We start from the raw sequence: 19,636 nt of genomic DNA on the forward strand, positions 1-19,636 counted from the left end.
AACACTCCAAAGAAACCCTCAGAAGCAAAAGTTTTTCTCTGATCTTCTACTCTCTCCTGTCTTTCAGTCTCATTCTCCCGTGAGGCAGGTCAGAGAAACTAGATTCCTCTTTCCCAAGGTAGTGCATAGAAACCAGAACCACTTTCCCCCAAAGCCAGCCATAAAACTTAAACATATTACTGTAATTTTTTTTTACATTTCTTTATGATAATTGACCATAAAGAAATTATCTGAGCTACGCCTCTTTGCCGGCTGTAAGACTCCATTCCAGAAAGGATCCTGTCCCATACCCAGGAAAGCATGGTCAGAGAGGCCAAGAAGAATCCAGACAGACAGGTTTTGCTGAGTTTCCCCACTCAGTCTCATAACATTGGATTATAACCTTTCTGTCCATCATAAACTGTCGTCTCTCTAACGATTGCCTGACTTTTCTTGCTGTATTTTAGAGTGTTTATTTGTATAGAAAAGTTTTCATTTCAATATTTTAAAATGCTAAAATATATACTTTATGGTTTGTATTTTGGGTACATTTTCTGAGAAATACTCCTTTTTCCTGATACTAATCAAATTAAGATTTCTTTTTAAATTTCTAATCCACCTGGATTCAATATTTACAGAGAGCATTTTTCCACATTAATACTTATTATCAGTGCACTTTTTCATGAAATCCATCTTTTATACAGTAATTTTCAGCCACCACTTTGGGACGATTCTTTTCAGTAGAAGAGAAGGCTGCTTTCTGAAACAACCACACTGATCCACATCCTGTTAGTATATTTCTATGTAATTTATATAATGACTACACATGGCTTAAATATCTTTATAAATAATAGGACAAATTGACTCATATTTACTTTTCTTTTTCAAGTTATCTTCTTATATTTATCTAAGCTGATACCTTCCCTCTGCTATACTTAGTATCTTTTCCCAACATCCATTCAGAAACATATGTATGCACACACACACACACACACACACACACACTCACACAAACTTGCTATATTATTGTTCTCTAGAGGGACAGAACTAATGGAATATATATATATATTATATATAAGAGGAATATATATATAATATATTATATATAAGAGGAATATATATAATATATTATATATAAGAGGAATATATATATAATATATTATATATAAGTAAAAATGGAATACACACACACACACACACACACACACGAGGGCAGAAAGCATCCAGCACAGGAGAAAGATGTAGCCTGGGAGGCTAGGCCAGTCTCTCTTTTCACATTTTTCTGCCTGCTTATATTCTAGCCATGCTGGCAGCTGATTAGATCGTACCCACCCAAATTAAGGGTGGTTCTGCCTTTCCCAGCCCACTGACTCAAAAGTTAATCTACTTTGGCAACACTCTCACAGAAACACCCAGGATCAATACTTGGTATCCTTTGATCCAATCAAGTTGACACTCAGTATTAGCAATCACACTTACATTATATCTTTTCTCAATGATTGCTACACTGTCTAACTTCTGAGATTTAAAGGAATGCTTTACTCTCTTTGTTCTCTAAGATGAGAAATATACTTATTTTCCCAATTTTATGTTACTCTACAGGATTTTTCTCAAAGTCACCTCTTCTGAGAAGCCATTCCTGATTCTTACCATATTGAATAATAATTTTAATTTGCTGATCTCTATCTCTCTAGGTAGTTGAAGTCAAAGGACATACTAAAATTGTCATAACATTTCCAAATGATATCACGGTTCCAGCTATATGAAAAACATTAAATACACATTTAGAATAATGTGGATTCATGAGACAAAGATTTTAAAGATGGAAACAATGAAACATTGTTGCATTTGGCACTATATTTTAGGAAATGTCCTCATATTCAATCTCTAAATTGAAGATAGCAAAACATTAAATAAAAGACAGTGAAAGTATCACTGTAATCTTTTCCCCCATGAATTATTAAATTTATTTATTTTTAAAAAAGAATCATTCAGAAAATAATGTATATTTTAAAAGTAATGCAGACCTGTATATTCACACACTCACACAGGTAACGTTTGCTTTGGGGGAAATTGTTTGCAATGAGTCATAGACAAAGTGAGTGAAATTGTCTTAAGAACTCATTCCATCTAATTTTATCATACACATAGTCTACAGTTAGCTGTGTTAAATGTTCGCATGAGCTACAAGAAGTTGCTATGGCTCAGGGTGAATTTGCATAGTATATTAGAAGGTACAAAGCTAGTCAGAGGAAAACCATGATTAAACTCAGTTAAGTCTTATCCCTAATCCCATGAACGTGCTACTTCTCTAAACTGCCTCACATAAATTAATTTGGAAAGAAAGATTCTCTTCATACAGTAAAACTAAAATAAATAAATAAATAAATAAATAAATAAAAACATTTAGGTTATTAATGTGACCTCCTTTATATTAAAAAAGGAAGAGAGGTCAATACTATAATTTATTTTTATTTTATTTTATTTTATTTTTTTGGATGGAGTCTCACTCTGTCACCCAGGCTGGAGTGGAGTGGCACAATCTCGGCTCACTGCAGCCTCTGCCTCCCAGGTTCAAGCTATTCTTGTGTCTCAGCCTCCCAAGTAGCCTGGATTACAGGTGCATGCTACCACATTTGGCTAGCTTTTGTATTTTAGTAGACACAGGATTTCACCATATTGGACAGGCTGGTCTCAAACCCCTTACCTCAGGTAATCCACGTACCTTGGCCTCTCAAAGTGCTGGGATTATAGGCGTGAGTTACCGTGCCTGGCTTAAATACTAAAAATTGCATAATGCTTTTTGTAATTGAACATTTATAACATTTGCAAAATGTTTAATCAAATCTATTGAAAATCATATGCTCCTGCTTCATGTCATTTATGTAATCTTCATCTTGGATAAAATCAAAACAATAAATGGATTTGTTTGTGTTCAATTTACTATTTGTATAATAAAATACAAGCTTTAAACACTCTAAATTTGTTACTTTAAAATCCTACATGAATGATTTAAATAAAAAGACTGAAAGCACTGAAATTTCTCAAGGGGTGAATGGCTCAAAATAGCTGTGTTGGTCTATTTAGTTTACCATTAACTTTAAAGTAGCTATTCTGTTACAAAATTTTAAGCTCTTGAATCTCAAAAAAGTGTATTAGTTTGACAGAAATGTTTAATTAACTTTATTGAGCAAAAGCAACAACTCATTTCATTTTTAAGTATTCTACAAAGCATCTGATTTATAGATATAAAATAAAAAATCATCCCTAACTCATACACATGAATCTGCTTTTGATTTTAAACTTTTCATTTCTTCTTAAGTGATTACTTAAAATTACTAGGTGTAGCATGACCAGATTTCTAGTTGAATTTAAAATAATAAGATTAATACATTATTAAAAGGTATGCAATTCTTTAGGCTGAAATCACCAGGGAGGAAACACTTTGTCTAACTATTATAAAAATATTATATAGTTTAATTTTAATAAATATTTTGATAATTTAATTTTAATTCTCACAATAAGGGTTCAGGATCATTGATATTTAAATCAACCTTATTTGGGCAATATTTTTATGACAATGGCAGATAATTCACAAGTTTCATAAAGTTAACAGCCAAATAGGAATACAGTCAAAGTGTATTCAGAAATACAAGCCACTCTTTTATTTCTGTATTTGAAATGACATTATATATTTGTTACTAATATTTTTATAAAAAATAAATTTTATATTTTACTTTTTTGTTTAAAACAGCAAACGTGTTTATGTCTATGTTAATTTAACTAGATTGTATTTCTATGTGTATCTATTTAGAGAGATAGTAGTATACAGTAAAGAAGGTCTTGATGTTTACAAAGCTTATATTCCAAGTAGGTAAGTTAATACATACGCAGAAAAAGGCATGGACCATATTGTAACTAAGTAGAATGTGACTGGCCCTTATGTCATTTTAGGTAGTTCTCAATTGAAATGCACATCTTCTCTAAGGATGTAACATAGGGGGCGGATAGTTGAATAATATTCAGTCATTAGAAATGTGTAACAAATAAAAAAGAAAATAGATATTATCCCCACACTCCCCTCTCCCTACACACAAAATTATTCCATCTTCTGCAAAACAGGCAGAAAAGTTGAAACATTGTCTTCAAGGAAAAAAGATTAGATGTGAGGGACACGTGGACTGAGGTCAGATCTTAGGAGGCCTTAGAGGTCATGGTTATGGATAATTCTATGATCAATGAGAAGATATTGGAGTGTTTTAAGGAAGGTAACACTATAGTCTGAATTTCATTTACTAATCTCACTTATTGGGAAGTGTGGTTGATGGGAAAAATCAAAGGCATAAAGTCAGTGACTTTATAGAATTCTAGGAGAGTCTTACGGTCATTTGAAGCAGTGTGATTAAGTTGTCTCTGGCAAAAATTGCTTCCTATCTGAAGCCAGAACCAAGGGGAGTTGCTGATGACAGAATATGCAGAGTGAAATATGCTACTATTTAACAATACCAAGAATGCAAAAAATGGAGTTTTGAAAAGTAAAAGAAACACGCAAGACTGAAGTTTCTAGGTTTCTATGGAAAACAACTGTGATATAGAAATTGAATGTTATCAAGTCATCATATAAATAAGTGTGAAATGCAGGTAATGACAAACATACATTGTTTTAGAAAGTTAGCAACATAACAACCAATTTTTGAAAATGTTTGTATAAAGAGTACTTAAGTAAAAAGATAAATACTGGAAGAAACTGTTTGATATTTCTAAAAAATGACTCAAACTTTCTTATATTCTAAACATAGTCTAAAATGAGAAAATTATATACAGTATATGTCATACACGCATGCACACACACGTACACACGTAACTAAATGCATGTACATAAATACATGTAATTAAAAATCTCATATAGAAGAAATAAAAGCAGATGAAGTTTGGGTGTTTGAGTGAAATTATGGATGGAAATACTGCAGAAAATAAATACTTCAAATAGTTAACAATAAGTTAATTGTCAATCAGAAGAATAAAAATAGAATGTTCCCAACTCTGGCAAAAACCTAATAAATGACAAAAAAAAATTGAAAAAGAATAAAGCAAGCAAAAATATACAGAAATGAGATGCCAGAAAAATATTCTAAAATTATGCCAGTGAATGATTGTGAGTGGATTTAATCTACACATTCAAATTCACCTTAGTTAGATGATATATTTTTTAAAGGCAAGCAATTTGATGTGATTAGTCATGAATATGTAGACAGAAGTATAACAATACAACTAGAAAATTGAGATATTATTAATGGGCATGTGAATGACCATGACCAAAGATTTCGTATTTTTAGAGCAAACATTTGGGAATGAGTTATTCAATCTTTCTTTTTTAAAATTGTATACAGGGTCTGGCTCTGTCACCCAGGCTGGAGTTGTGCAGTGGCACAATCTTGGCTTACTCCAGCCTCTTTCTGCAGGCTCAAGCTGTCCTCGCACCTCAGCCTCCAGAGTAGCTGAGACTACAGGCATGCACCACCATAGTCAGCTCGTTTTTGTATTTTTAGTAGAGACAGGTTTTGCCATGTTGCACAGGCTGGTCTTGAACTCCTGGGCTCAAAGTGATTTATTCAGCTCAGCCTCCCAAAGTGCTGGAATTACAGGCATGAGCCACTCCGCCTGGCCTGAGTTATTCAGTTCTTCATTCCACAAGTACCATTATGTCATCAGGGGAAGATATGGACATTGTTGTAAGCATATTACAATTGTCTTGGAATAATATAATGAGCAAAGTATTTGGGATGGAGGCAAAATATTTTATATTGGGGATAATCTAAGAAAAATAAATCAACACCATGGGATTGTTTAAATTTTAGCAGTAAATTTGTGGATATTTACAAATCATTCATGTGTTTCTTGTTTAGACTAAGTGACAAAACATTACATTGTTTAGTGATTCCAGAAAGACTGTGGTGAAAATGGATGAGAGGGGCTGCAAGGGGAAATTAGAAGCATATACTTGCCCAGATTGTACAGCACACAAATATATAAATATCCATTATCTAATGTAATTGCTATGCTTTGACTCAGAATAGAGATCACAGGTAGTGATTCAAATGTGAGAATTGTGGAATTCACCATTCTTTGTTTACCCAGATGTATTTGTTCCAACATCCGTTCATAACAAAACTTTAGGGTAGGAAACATTGTTCCCTAAAGACACAGATCCACAACTATACTTCTCACATGTATATGACACAAGCCAGACTAATATAATAATCTCTGCTGGAACTTGGGGCACAAAGGTGGTAAATCATTCCCTTCACTTCTTAGAAAAACAAATTGAAGTTTCTGTTGCTGCAGTCCGAGATCTTCTATTTCCACAAAATATATAAAATTCTTGTGACTAAGCTCTTCCTTTAGTTCTATAAAGTATTTTCTTTTCTTTTTGCTAGTCATTTTTGCTTTCTTCAGTTGGGAAATAGAAAACTCAATAAATGATTGAAACTGGTTTCAAAGTGCAGGCAATAGGTGTTATTCTCTCTGGAATATATGATGCATTTGGAATTAAATATTGAGTTGCATTTCAGTGAATGGCAATGAACCATGGTTTAAGGAAGCTGATTTGACATTATTAAATAAAACGCATTGAGAAATATATAACCTCAAATATCAAGTGAAGAGTCTGGCTCCAGGTTAAAAATCTATTTGTGATTTTTGAGGCCTGACCACAGGCAATAACAAGGGCTTTACCTGGCAGGCTTCACAGGGAGAGCTGGCCTCCTCACGCCAGGGGAGTTGATATGCAGCCAGCTTATTGCAGTCTCTGATGGAAGTTGCAGCCAAGGACTCAGGCATTCCCTTACTTCCTCCCCGCTGCAAGTCATGCTTTTCCCATATTTGCATCGCTAGCTTGATGCCTCATTCCTCGGACTAGATTCCTTCATATTTGAGGTCGTAGGTAGACATCTTCCCAATGAAAGCAGAATGTATTCTTTGAACTACATAGATGGCTACAGATGAATTGTGTTTTGTAAGTATACATGTACACATCCTAAACATACACAGATACTCTACTTACAATGGGATTACATCTTGATAAGTTGAAAGTATTGTAAGTTGAAAATGCATTTAATACACCTAACCTAGTGAACATCATAACTTAGCCTACCTTGCCTTAAGCATGCTCAGAATACTTTCCTTAGCCCTGAGTTGGGCAAAGTCATCTAATATAAAGCCTATTTCACAATAAAATGTTGGCTGTCTCGTGAAATTTATTAAATACTGTACTGAACGTGAGAAACAAACTGGTAGTTTGGGTACTCAAAGCACAGTTTCCACTGAATGCATATCACATTCACTCCATTGTAAAGTAAAAAAATCAGAACTAGAACCACTGTATCTCAGGGACCATCTGTACACACCCTCCCCACCACCAACACACACACACACACACACACACACTACAAATAATATTACACACAAAACAAACAGGAAGAAAACTGCTTACCTGGGACCAATATGAAATTGTAAAATGTTTCTGGAATTTAAAATTACTCTACATCATGACTATATACTTCTGCTGCATGAGCTTTCACACTTTCAGGGATGAGACACTGATTCACAAAAGTTCTAGAGTTATGATGAATATACTGTCAGCTTAGCCTGAGTGTCAAAAAGAGAGAGAGCTGCTTCACCTGGGCTGCCAACATATAATAATGGGTCAATGAGGGTTTCTACAGGCCCAGCCTAGCTGCCTCAAGACAGCCTGCTGCAGCTGCATTGTAGTTTCTCACTCTGTCCATTTCTACTCCCATCAATGACTATCATTTTCTAATATCAAGGAACTACCCAATAAACTTTCTGGAGGCCAATCATCTCGGAGACTCAGATCCAAGACAATTGTTGCCAGGAGTGGTTTGAGGAAGCAGTCTAAAGAATGGAGTCTGGGAACTGGGACATCTACTGGCTGGCTGTATCAATGGTAGATAGAGCATGAAAAGTTCCAGATACATTGTCATGGTACATTTTTTTTTTTTTCAATCGGGACATCAGAGGAAGGGAATACATTGACAGTTACAATAATCCAAGCATTTGATTCAAAAAAACAAATTTTTGCAAAATAGTAGTTGTAAGGATTATGGCATTGTACAATTGCTGCTGGGGTAAATTTACATACTGGAGAAAAACAATGAGATGTTATTTAACAATAATTGAAAGTGAAGTGTGAAAGTAAAAGAGCTAGAACTTCCTTGACTGTCATCTTCTGCAATCAGAGGGCAGAGGATCAGGTCCAGAATTTATTTTAATGATAAATTACTTAATAGGTAAAATGTACGTTATTCAAGTGACAGTGACACTAAATGCCCAGACTCAAAAAAAAAATTTTAAAAAGGGTAGGAAAGTTCTAAATAGACTGAAATTTCAACCTTGGAAACTCTGCTGTTCTAATCAGAGATCTGATTGACTGATTGGATGGGTTAAGAATCTCTCTCTCTCTCTCTTCTCCCCCTCTCTCTCCTGTTCAGACAGAGAGGTGTTGGCATAGATGTGTGGCCATGTCATTTAAATTGAACAGCCATGCTTTAGTCACAACTGCATGTACTCTTTCATACTTCTCACTTCATCAGGTTTTGAGCAGTTTGAAGGCTGCATGCCACGGCACACTGAAACACAGCTACTTCTGAGTACTCATGTATTCTCTAAATTATATACTATGGCTTCTATCTATCTATGTACTCTCCAAATTAGGGATTAAATGATAGACACAAGCTAATTTTAATCAGATAAATATTTCTCTAGAACAGTGGACAAAAAAATGTGGGTTGAAGACAGAGCCCAGAAAGCTCAGTGGCAGTGGTTCCCCAAATCATAACAACTATTTCTGAAACTGGTTGTCACTTTCATTTTTCCTGCTTTATCTCCTTAATTTCATCGCTACTAATACAAGTCTAGGTGAAAAAAGCTTGAAAGCATGCCATGCCCTCAAATTAAATCCACTTGTCTCCATCCATTTTAGGTATAACTTTTATGACCAGATTGTTTCTATGTTTCAATACCAAATATTTCTATTTTTAATAAGACAATTAAACTTTCATAACTATTTTACTTACTAATATTGATTCACTCTTTGAAAAGAATATTTTTAAACACTATGTGTCTGAGTTTTACTATTGTCTGTCTTTTCTTAGTCTGGTTGGAGCTTGAGCTCTGGAGTCAGACTGCATGAATTCAAAAGATAGCTCTACTGCTTTTAATAATTATGTGGGGAAGAGATACCTATGCTCTCTGCATTTCATTTCCCCTATGCATAAAGTGGGGATAATAAAATTCATCTGCGGAAACTCTGTAATTCGTAGTGGAAGTACAGCAAACTTTCTCATATACTTTTGTGAATTTAAGAAGCAACATAAGGAAATTACAGATTTTAATTTTAATTTTGCTATGGGAAAACCATAAATAAATGTTTATATTTGTTATATGAAAAATAATTCAACAAATAGAACAATATTTTCATTTAAAAAGCCATTGTTTTGTTTACCTTTTATTTGGAGGTAGTAGATATTTAAATGTTTTCTAATAGCATATGTTTAGTATAGCTTTCAAATTTCCAGTTATGAGAACAACTTGTAGTCCTTTTAAGGACATTCTGCCTACAACTCATGGTGGTTGTAAAAGCTGCATTTACATTCATTTAGGACAGGATTCAAATACCAGATTCATCAATTCCAAACTAAGATGCTTTGGGCAAAGTTTCATAAACATTTTAAGCATTGATTATTTTCCTTTGAATTTTCTTTATGCATTGATATTTTGTCCTTTTTTTTTTTCTATTTTCACTGTTAAAATATGAAAAATGACACAACTCATTGAGCTACTTGTAGGAATAGTAAAAAATTCAAATATCAGTTATAGTGCTTGACATGTAGTAAATATTCATAATATTGGTGCCAATATCCTAGATAACGATTTTCATGGATGAAATTAGTAGGTTTGGTTTTCTTCTGTCAAAATTTCTAACATTGCTCTATTGTTTTTATGTGTTTAATTTTGAAAACCAAATTTTGATGACAGTCCATTTTTGTATTATTATCTTTGATATTTTCCTTTCCAAATTGGAATGTCTTATTTATCTTTATTGTTTTCCATATCAATTGTCAATATATTTCTTTTTATCATTTTTCTGATGATCAATCGGTCCTTTCCATGATACATTCATCTTTACAGATTATGATATATACATATCAGAAAGAGAATTTGATATGTTATTTAAAGGAAAAATCAAACTGTTTTCCTCTATGTTCACATTCAACACAGAACACTTTTGACAACAGATATGCAAGTTTTTCCCACACCAATCAATTCTACAACACAGCTTGGTGTCCCACAAATCACTTCAGTTGCAACACTATATATGTGGAGTTAGTGGCAGATCCCAGAAATTAAGGATTCAGTTTTAACAAGACTTTCCCCACTTCAGATGACAATTGGAAGTCCAGGCCTTCTGTAGCTCTGACCAGGGACTCCCACAACTCCCTTCTAAACTTTTATAATTTGCTAGAATGTCTCACAGAACTGAAGAAAACACTTTACTTATCATTTACTTGTTGATTAAAAAGGATATGATAAAAGATGCAGATGCATCTTTTTGTACAGCCAAATGTGGAGGTACATACGGTGAGGTCAGTAGGGTCCTGAGCAAACAGCTTCTGTTGCTGTAGAGGTGGGGTGCACCACCCTCCCAGCACATGCATACACTCAGTGACCTGGAAGCTCAGCAAGCATCATCATTCAAAAATTTTTATAGAGCTTTCCTGTTTTGCACATCACCCTTTCCCTGGAGGTCAGTAAGTGAGGCTGAAAGTTCCAACCCTCTCACTACTTGGTCTTGCTGGTGAGCAGTCCCATCCTGAGGCTGTCATGGGGCCCTAACCTAATACATTTCATTAGCATAAACTTAGGTGTGATTAAAAGGGGCTAGTTAAGAATAACCACAGACACTCCTATTACTCAGGAAATTCCAAGGGTTTTAGGAAGTTCATGCCAGGAACCTAGGGACAAAAACTAAATTATTTCTTAATATACCACAGACTAACTTGTAGGAGAGTTTCCTACAGGTTTAAGACTCTTTGAAGTTTAAAAGCCTTTGAAGAGTTAAAGAGCTATCAATCATATGCTGCCAGTTTGCATTAAGAAAGCACTGTATATAAACAATTTTCATCAAGCATGCATTCTTGATGAAATCAATTCCTTCCCCAAAGATTTGTACATTTATTATATTTATATTCCAGAAGCTGTAATGTTAGATTCAGTGTCCTCTTCCCTTTTTTTTTTTGTTGTCATTAATACATTTTTAGTTGAAAAACAAATAAGTGTATTTTGGAATATATACTGTTTTCCAATCATTGCACTATGCGCTATTATTTTCTTTCAGTTGTAGGAACAGAATCAATAACAAATAGAAGATGCCAAAATGAGGAAACTCTGTATGATTGCATCCCAGCACCACAGCAACAGGGAAACAGCTTTCTAATTTTCCATTTGGTTCAGATGTTAAGTTTCTCTTCTAGAAAAGTGTTTCCAGTTCTATAATTTTGATGATTATAGATGAAAGCCAATGTGCACAATTTATTCATTCACATATGGCATCTTTTAAGAAAGCTAATGGTCACATATATGTCTATGCATGTTACAGACTACTTGCTTTTAGAGATTGTAAATTGTAGGTTAAATTAGAAAAGAAAAATGGAATATAAATTATATTGCCTAAATTATATATAATTTTATTCATTTAATGTATATATTGCTGAAAACAAGGCAAATATATTAAAGCATTCTTTTTCTTTTTCTTTCTTTCATTTCTTTCTTGCTGTCCTTTGTTTTCTTGGTTTTCTGAGATGGTCAAGGTCTAGAATAATTTTTTAAATGTATTCATTTAGGTTGTATACACATATACACACATATCAAATATTATATATGTGTGTATATGTATATAACTTAAGGGTATACATATATATAAACTAAATATACATATGTATAGTTTGATTATCACATCATTGACTTTAGCCTTTTGACTGTAGTCTGTCAAATGCAATCATAACAGCAAATTCCTCTATATCTGATCTGTGTTTGCTAGGTTTCTTTTGGCACTAGCATTATGTGATGCTTCTATATCTGTTGATTAGTATTGACTTGTCCCTGAGTTGTGTGTAAAATTCTGTGAGCTTCCAAGTCTGTACACTTCATTTTAATCATGGCCTGACATTAATCTTTATGAGTGATAAAAATGTGTGCTCTTGGAAAGTAAATTGATTTGCGTGCATGCCAACTATTAGGTACTACACAAAATACTTAAAATCTCCAGCTAGGGTTTTTGAGATTTGACATTATTTTAAAACATATATACTGATATGGTTTAGCCATGTGCCCACCCACATCTCATCTTGAATTGTAGCTCTCATCATCCCCATATGTGGTGGAAAGACCTGGTAGGAGGTAATTGAATCGTGGGGGCGGTTACCTACATGCTGTTCTTGTGATAGTGAGTGAGTTTTCACAGATCTGATGGTTTTATAAGGAGCTCTTTTCCCCCTTCACACTGTACTTCTTGCTGCTGCCATGTGAAGAAGGACATATTTGCTTCCCATTCCACCGTGACTGTCTAAGTTTCCTGCGGTCTGTCCAGCCACACTGAACTGTGAGTCAGTTAAACCACTTTCCTTTATAAATTACCAAATCTCACACATGTCTTTATCAGGAGCATGAGAACAGGCTAATACATATACGTTGCTGTGTTGAGACATTTTTAACGCTAATAAAAGTAATGTTAAATGAGTTTAAATTAACTTTTTAGGTTGAGAAGTGACATGTTTTTTATATGAGAGGACACTTTGTCATGCATAAGTAAGTGTTTAAATAAGGCTTGGGTTGATATTTTATATTTTGGGCAGACTTTGAATTGAAACTTTACTTTCCATAACGCTGAGACACTCTATAGAGAAAGTTATATAATTAATAGTAAGTACTTTTTTTAATATCCAGGTAAACATTGAAGAAGAAATACAATTGTAATTTACTGAAATGAAAGTTTCTTTTAACTCTTTTAGTTGTTTAGCTTTTTTAGTTCTCTTTGAAAAACAAACTTAAAGAAGAGGGAATAGGTGATAAAAAAAAAAAAATACTGTCCCAACTACTTGGGAGACTGAGGCAGGAGAATGGTGTGAACCCGGGACGTGGAGCTTGTAGTGAGCCGAGATTGCGCCACTGAACTCCAGCCTGGGCAACAAAGCGAGACTCCGTCTCAAACAACAACAACAACAACAACTATTGTGTTTTTGTGTAAAAACCCCACACCACAAAACTAAGGATGAATAATATGATGGCTTAGGAATAAAACAATTTCTCATCTAACAAGAAATTCATAGTATAGTAGCCTGGAGCAGTTTTTAGCATTTCTCATGGTATTAGATTTAGAGATCCAGTGTCACATTCTTTTTCTCAGACATCCTTTGTGAAGCCAGTGGCCTTGGCTTCACAAAATACTGACTAACAAGCATCAGGCCAAGGTTGCAAGTAAAAATTAGAGAAGGCTAAAGGGCAACAAAAAATAAAAAACCCTTACACCAATGAGCCCACTTACACTTTCAAAGAGTTGGAGTGGAAGCATTATCAAACAAGTTTGATATGTCATTCATAGCAATTCTAGCCTTAAAAAACTTGTGAAATGTGGTAGTTTATCTGGGAAATTTGTCATTATATATAAAATATGGAATTTTTAATAATGCAGAGGCAAGTAGTGGATATTTGGTGAGCAATAATCAGCACATATCTCAAAATTTGAGACATACAGAAGGGTAGTGTAAGATTGTATGTGGGCCAGGCACAGTGGCTCATGCCTGTAATCACAGCACTTTAGGAGGCCAAGGAGGGTGGATCACGAAGTCAGGAGTTTGAGAACAGCCTGGCCAATATGTTGAAACCCCGTCTCTACTAAAAAAAATACAAAAATTAGCCAGTCGTGGTGGCATGCACATGTAGTCCCAGCTACTCGGGAGGCTGAGGCAGAAGAATCGCTTGAACCCGGGAGGCAGAGGTTGCAGTGAGCTGAGATTGCACCACTTCACTCCAGCCTGGGCAACAGAGAGAGACTCCATCTCAAAAAAAAAAAAAAAAAAAATTGTATGTAAAAATTTCATAGATTGTTTAGGATTGTACCAGTTTATGATGTCAAGCTTCATCATAAACACCAAGGAGCCTGCAATACTGCAGCAACCTTAATAGGAAGAGGTCCCAGTCAGGTAGTCTGAGCTCTAACTTTAAAGTATGTTTAAACTGAGGAGCACGAGAAGTTATTTTTTTAATGTGTAAATTTACATTACACAAATATTCCTATTGTTTAAATATCAAGAATAATTACACATTTAGTTATTCAATATAAAAGGATTATTACCAGTAATTCTAATGTCAGTTTTTGTGTATTCATGTATATGGTATTCATGTATATGTGTATTCATATATATAGGTCCTGCAAATTTTAAAGGTAGGATTACAGGTCAAGTGTAGGATTTAACACAAAAACAAGTGTAATCAATAAACATTTAGTAATAGGTATAGTAATGTCTGTGCTGTATGTGAAAAACTTTTTCCCTCATAGTCTCTCTTCTTCCATAAAATCTCACTTGCTCTCAGAATAAAACTCTATCAGCATTGTTATCTTGATTTCACAAAAGTTTTATTATTAGCAACCAGCCAATAACCTCAGTAAATTCAAGGCCTTAATAGAGATATTTTCATAAAGTAATAATTTTAAAGAGTATTTTAATAGCCATTTCAAGTAGTAATTCACAAAGAGAGAAAGTAAGGAAAGAAGAAAGAAAGGGAGAAAGACAGGCAAGCAGGCTGGAGGAGTTGAATAGAGGGAGGAAGAAAAGGAAGAAGACAAGAAGATAGATTCATTAATATTCCTTTTTGCAAAATATTTTTGAGCTCTAATATTAGCCAGGTGCATATCTGTGTAATATGGTTCTGGCTGTAAGAATTATTTTTAAGTATTAGAATTAATGAAGTTAGCATTCAAATGAATTGAGAAAATGAACAAATAAGCCAATAAATGTATGAGATATCAGAAGTTGATATTACAGTAAGGAAACAACTCAGGGTAAGGAAACGGTGATAGAATTCTTCTTTCTTTCTTTTCTTTTTCAAAGGGAGCATGTGATACATTTTCTGACAATCTGAAAATCAGTGTAGAAGAGAAAATAGTGCTGGAGTAAAACAGTAGATATTTGGGGGAAGAGCAGCTGCAAAGTCTCTGTGATGATAATATATTCCCAGAACGGCACAGCTGGAGGGTTGGTGGAGCTAATGGAAGAAGACAGAAGGGTAGGGAGAAGGAGTAAGAAGGAAGGCCAGAGGATGGAGCAGAGTTCACACAGGCCACGGTCACATCTCTGGATTTCAATCTGGGTCAAATATGGAGTAAATCATGGTATTTGAGCTGTCATGACCCATCTCTCTCTCTGATAGCTTTGTGGAGAAGAAAGTGAAGAGGAGAATTCTATGTTTCTATATATTTTGTACCATTTTTCTGTGTGCTATTTATTACCATATTAAATTTTTTGCTTATGTCTACATCTTGTATCTATTAACAAGTAATAAATATTAAAACAGTTTATACACATATGTGTACAAATGCATACACATCCACATTGATATTAACGATTTCTTCTTGACTATTTCTGGGATTTACAAGTTTTAAAAAATACTTATTATTTTTATTCACAAATGTTTCCCTCTAGTGTGTCTTATATTTTGTCATTACATGCTAATTCAATTTTGGATAGATAATTTAAGATTGTATGTTAAGTATATTTCTCTTTTTAAAATAAATCAATTTTAGAGGCATATTAAACTACACAGATATATCATTAAAGATAATACACTATAACGTATAAATTTTGGTGTCTAAGTTACAAGCTTTCTTTTATTCTATATATTTTCTTGTACAGTTTTATTTTCTATTTCTATAGTATATATTTCATTACTTTTCAGTCTACATAATTAGCATGCTTTGCACCTTTGCTTACTTTTAAAAGACACTTAATTATCATTAAACAGTAGTCATTAAAATGCTTCCCAGATTAATTATGTAGTCCTGCTGACTTTTCTGCTTCCAAACAGATAGCTCTTTCTAGTATATTTTTGTTTGGAAGGTCCATACGATAAGTTCTATTCAATAAGATGCAAGCAGAAATTTGACATTGTTGCCAGGTGAATGCTGGTATTATGTTATCCAGAAGTCTCTATTTCCTTCTGTCATGGCAACCAGCAATGTTTATGATAGTTCCTATGATACTGATGTGGAACTGTGAAGGTCTACAATGAATATTTCCCCATTTCCTCAATCAGCCCTACATGGTCATAACTATGAGTTGTAAATTATCCATTGTTGTTTTAAACCATCAAATATTTGAGTATGTAGCATCATCAATTTCCTTCTGAATAATAAAAAAATTGCTACCTAGAATCAGGATGCATCTATAAGAAAAATCATAAAATATGAGTCACTTTCAGATGAGAAATTTGTTGGAAAAAAGAAAATTATTATAAGAGGACACATAATTTCCACTATAAGGAAGGAAAATAGGTAGTACTCAGATAAGTTATTAAAAAACTGAATTTTACTATTATGGGTTGGCTCCAATTGTCTGTGTTTGAAAAAGTATTATAAGAAAAATAAGATTGTAAAATGGTTGGCTAATTTGAAATTAGAAATGGAAAGAAATAGAAGCACTTCACCAATTTAGTACTTTGTATGGCATGAATAAATTATTGCTTCTCAATCCCAAGCAGTCATCCAATTAGCAAAGTCTTTCATCAACAAGGCAGATTAAAACTCAGCTTGCAGCTAAGATAAAATTGTGGGGTATGGCTGTCACATCCATAACTAGAAACCAAGAAAAGAGATTAAATCATTACCAAGTAAAGCCCTTTCATTGAACTGAAGACTCAAAGCAAATTTGCTATGTGTTTTGTGATTCCACAGAAGCTAGAGCTTAGGCTTAAATTACTTCCCTTTAAGGACAGACAAGAGGGGGAGAAAATGGTGGGAGAGAGAGAGAGGGAGACAGACACAGACAGAAAGAGAGAGAGACAGAGAGAGAGAGAGACAGAGAGAGAGAGAGACAGAGAGAGAGTCAACCTTGGAGGCTATTAGCAAACAAACAAACAAAAACCACGAGAGAGAGAAACCTAAGAACATGGCTACAAAAAACAAAAACAAACAAACATTAATAACAAATCCTGAAAATGTGACATCAGAGTTCGATTCTGGAGAGGGAGCCTGAGAAACGGCTACCACATCCAAGGAAGGCAGCAGGCGTGCAAATTATTGATAATTATTCTTACTGATAAGAATAAAATAGAAAAGAAAAACACCATTCTTTGCTTTTGACATAATTTCATTGCAAAATAATCACCAACTTAGAACACAATGTGTCTGTCCCATTCAGACTTAAAATGACCCTTGGGACAAAAAAGAGGCTGAGGAAAGTGCTCAGCTACCAAAAGCCATTATTTCCTAGTAGTCAGTTCAGAAGGCACAAGGAACCTTAATAAAGAATAACTTTTTAGAAGGTCGAGAGATAAGAACTAGAGGTTACAGACTGCAGTGGATTTGAGTACTGACTTATAGAGATTGAGAATCCTAGAATAGAAGGTTCCATTCCTGACCTCGAGGCATAAGGACATGAAAATTTTTATCTTTGGATATAGTAGAACTTCAATAGAAGTCAGGGTCTCTTCTGTATCTCTTCCCAACTTTTTTTTTCCATTTTATCAATACATTTTTTCATGAATCAATTATATTTAAAGAACAGTTTAGGTTAACAGACTTATTAAGCAAAAATATAGTTTTCATATACCTCCTTCCATATACACAGTTTCACCTGTTATTAACATCTTGCATTTGTATGCTAGATTTGTTGCAATTAATAAACCAATATTGTTTTTAACTAAAGTCTATTATTATTAAGTAAAATCCACAGAATAGTGTTCACTCTCTGCATTGTACAGTTCTATGAGTTTTGACAAATGCATGATACCATGCATCCATCATTACAATATCTTAAAGAGAAGTTTTCCTCCCTAAAAATCTTGTGTACTCTACTTACCTCAAACTTATTCACTTCACACTTTTGGAAACCACTCATCTTTTTACTGTCTCTATAATTTTGTCTTTTCCAGAATATATGTTTAGAATCAGAAAGTATGTGAGTTTTAAAAAATATCATCTTTTTTTCTATTGGCCACTGTTAATTGGATGGGTGAAGGACAGATAATTCCTCATAGGTCATGCATTCCCAGATCTTTAGAAGCTACATTTGGCATATGTTTTAGCCGAAGATTTGAGGACTTTTTACTTGATGCCATGATTGACAATCTTGCCATTTGGTGAACTGGAGGGCATCATGTCTTGCTTCAGTCTAATGACATATGAGTAGAAGTCACTCGCATAACTTCTTGCTATAACTTTTAAGTGCTTGTGTATAAATCACCACGCATGACTGCTTTCTGACAAGATGACTTCTAATGCTTGGCAATTTATTTCCCTGTTGACCTGGCTCACTGTACTCATACTGAGTAGAAACATCAACAACTGACTTACAATAACAAGTAATGAGGGGAGGATGGAGCCAAACTTGTTTCAATGAGCTTTTAATTTTTGATACTCCCCCGTAGTTTAACCCAGTCTTTTTACTAATATACTCATATGTTTGAATGGTAGTTTGCCTAGGTAACAAAATTATAACCATATCAATGTTAGAGACAGTGTGTTCTTTCACTTGTTAAAGTGAAATTTTCTGCTATTATAAAGACAGCACTCGTAGGTTACAGATTATGGAACAATTTAAGCTTTACTTTCTTCATTGTGAAAATCGGAAATTTACATAAGTATATTTTAAGGTGTCACAGTTTTTTCATCACTCTTATTTAGAAAAATGTCAAATTCAATCATGATATATTTTTTCTTCCACAATTAAAAGAATAATGTATTTTTAGTTTCTGCTCTATTTTTAAAAAAATATTCTGTTATTTGACTCTTACCTTTTCAGGATATGTCTTTCATATTAAGAGTTTCTTATGTTTGTTTCTCTCAAAAATTCTGTTTTAGTGTTTGTTGCATTGATATGGTTTTATATTTCTGAGGCTGTTCCAATTTCACTATCAAAGTTTTATTTTTTTCTAAAGCCTACATGGAACAGCCTCAGAAATATACTATTCATTTTATTCTAGTTAACTACTTATTTTTATTTTGTTTGAAATTCTTTAAAGCTTTGATTTTTTCCTACTATTTAAAAATCTCTCCAAGAATCCAAATTTCACGTCTCAAAAATTTTCTTACATTTACTGCAGACTTAGTCACACTCTCTGTCTCTTAGTACCAATTGTTTAACTTGTTCATGTTATTATTGTTCCAATATATTTTTCTTTTTAAAATTCCTTTTTCAAGCTGGGTGCTGTGGCTCACGCCTGTAATCCCAGCACTTTGGGAGGCTGAGGCGGGCAGATCAGGAGGTCAGGAGATCGAGACTTTCCTGGCTAACATGGTGAAACCCCGTCTCTACTAAAAATAAAAAATTAGCCAGACGTGGTGGCGAGAGCCTGTAGTCCCAGC

The sequence above is a fragment of the Colobus angolensis genome, unplaced genomic scaffold, assembly GCF_000951035.1.
Source record: "Colobus angolensis palliatus isolate OR3802 unplaced genomic scaffold, Cang.pa_1.0 Scaffold191, whole genome shotgun sequence".
NCBI classification, from domain to species: domain Eukaryota; kingdom Metazoa; phylum Chordata; class Mammalia; order Primates; family Cercopithecidae; genus Colobus; species Colobus angolensis.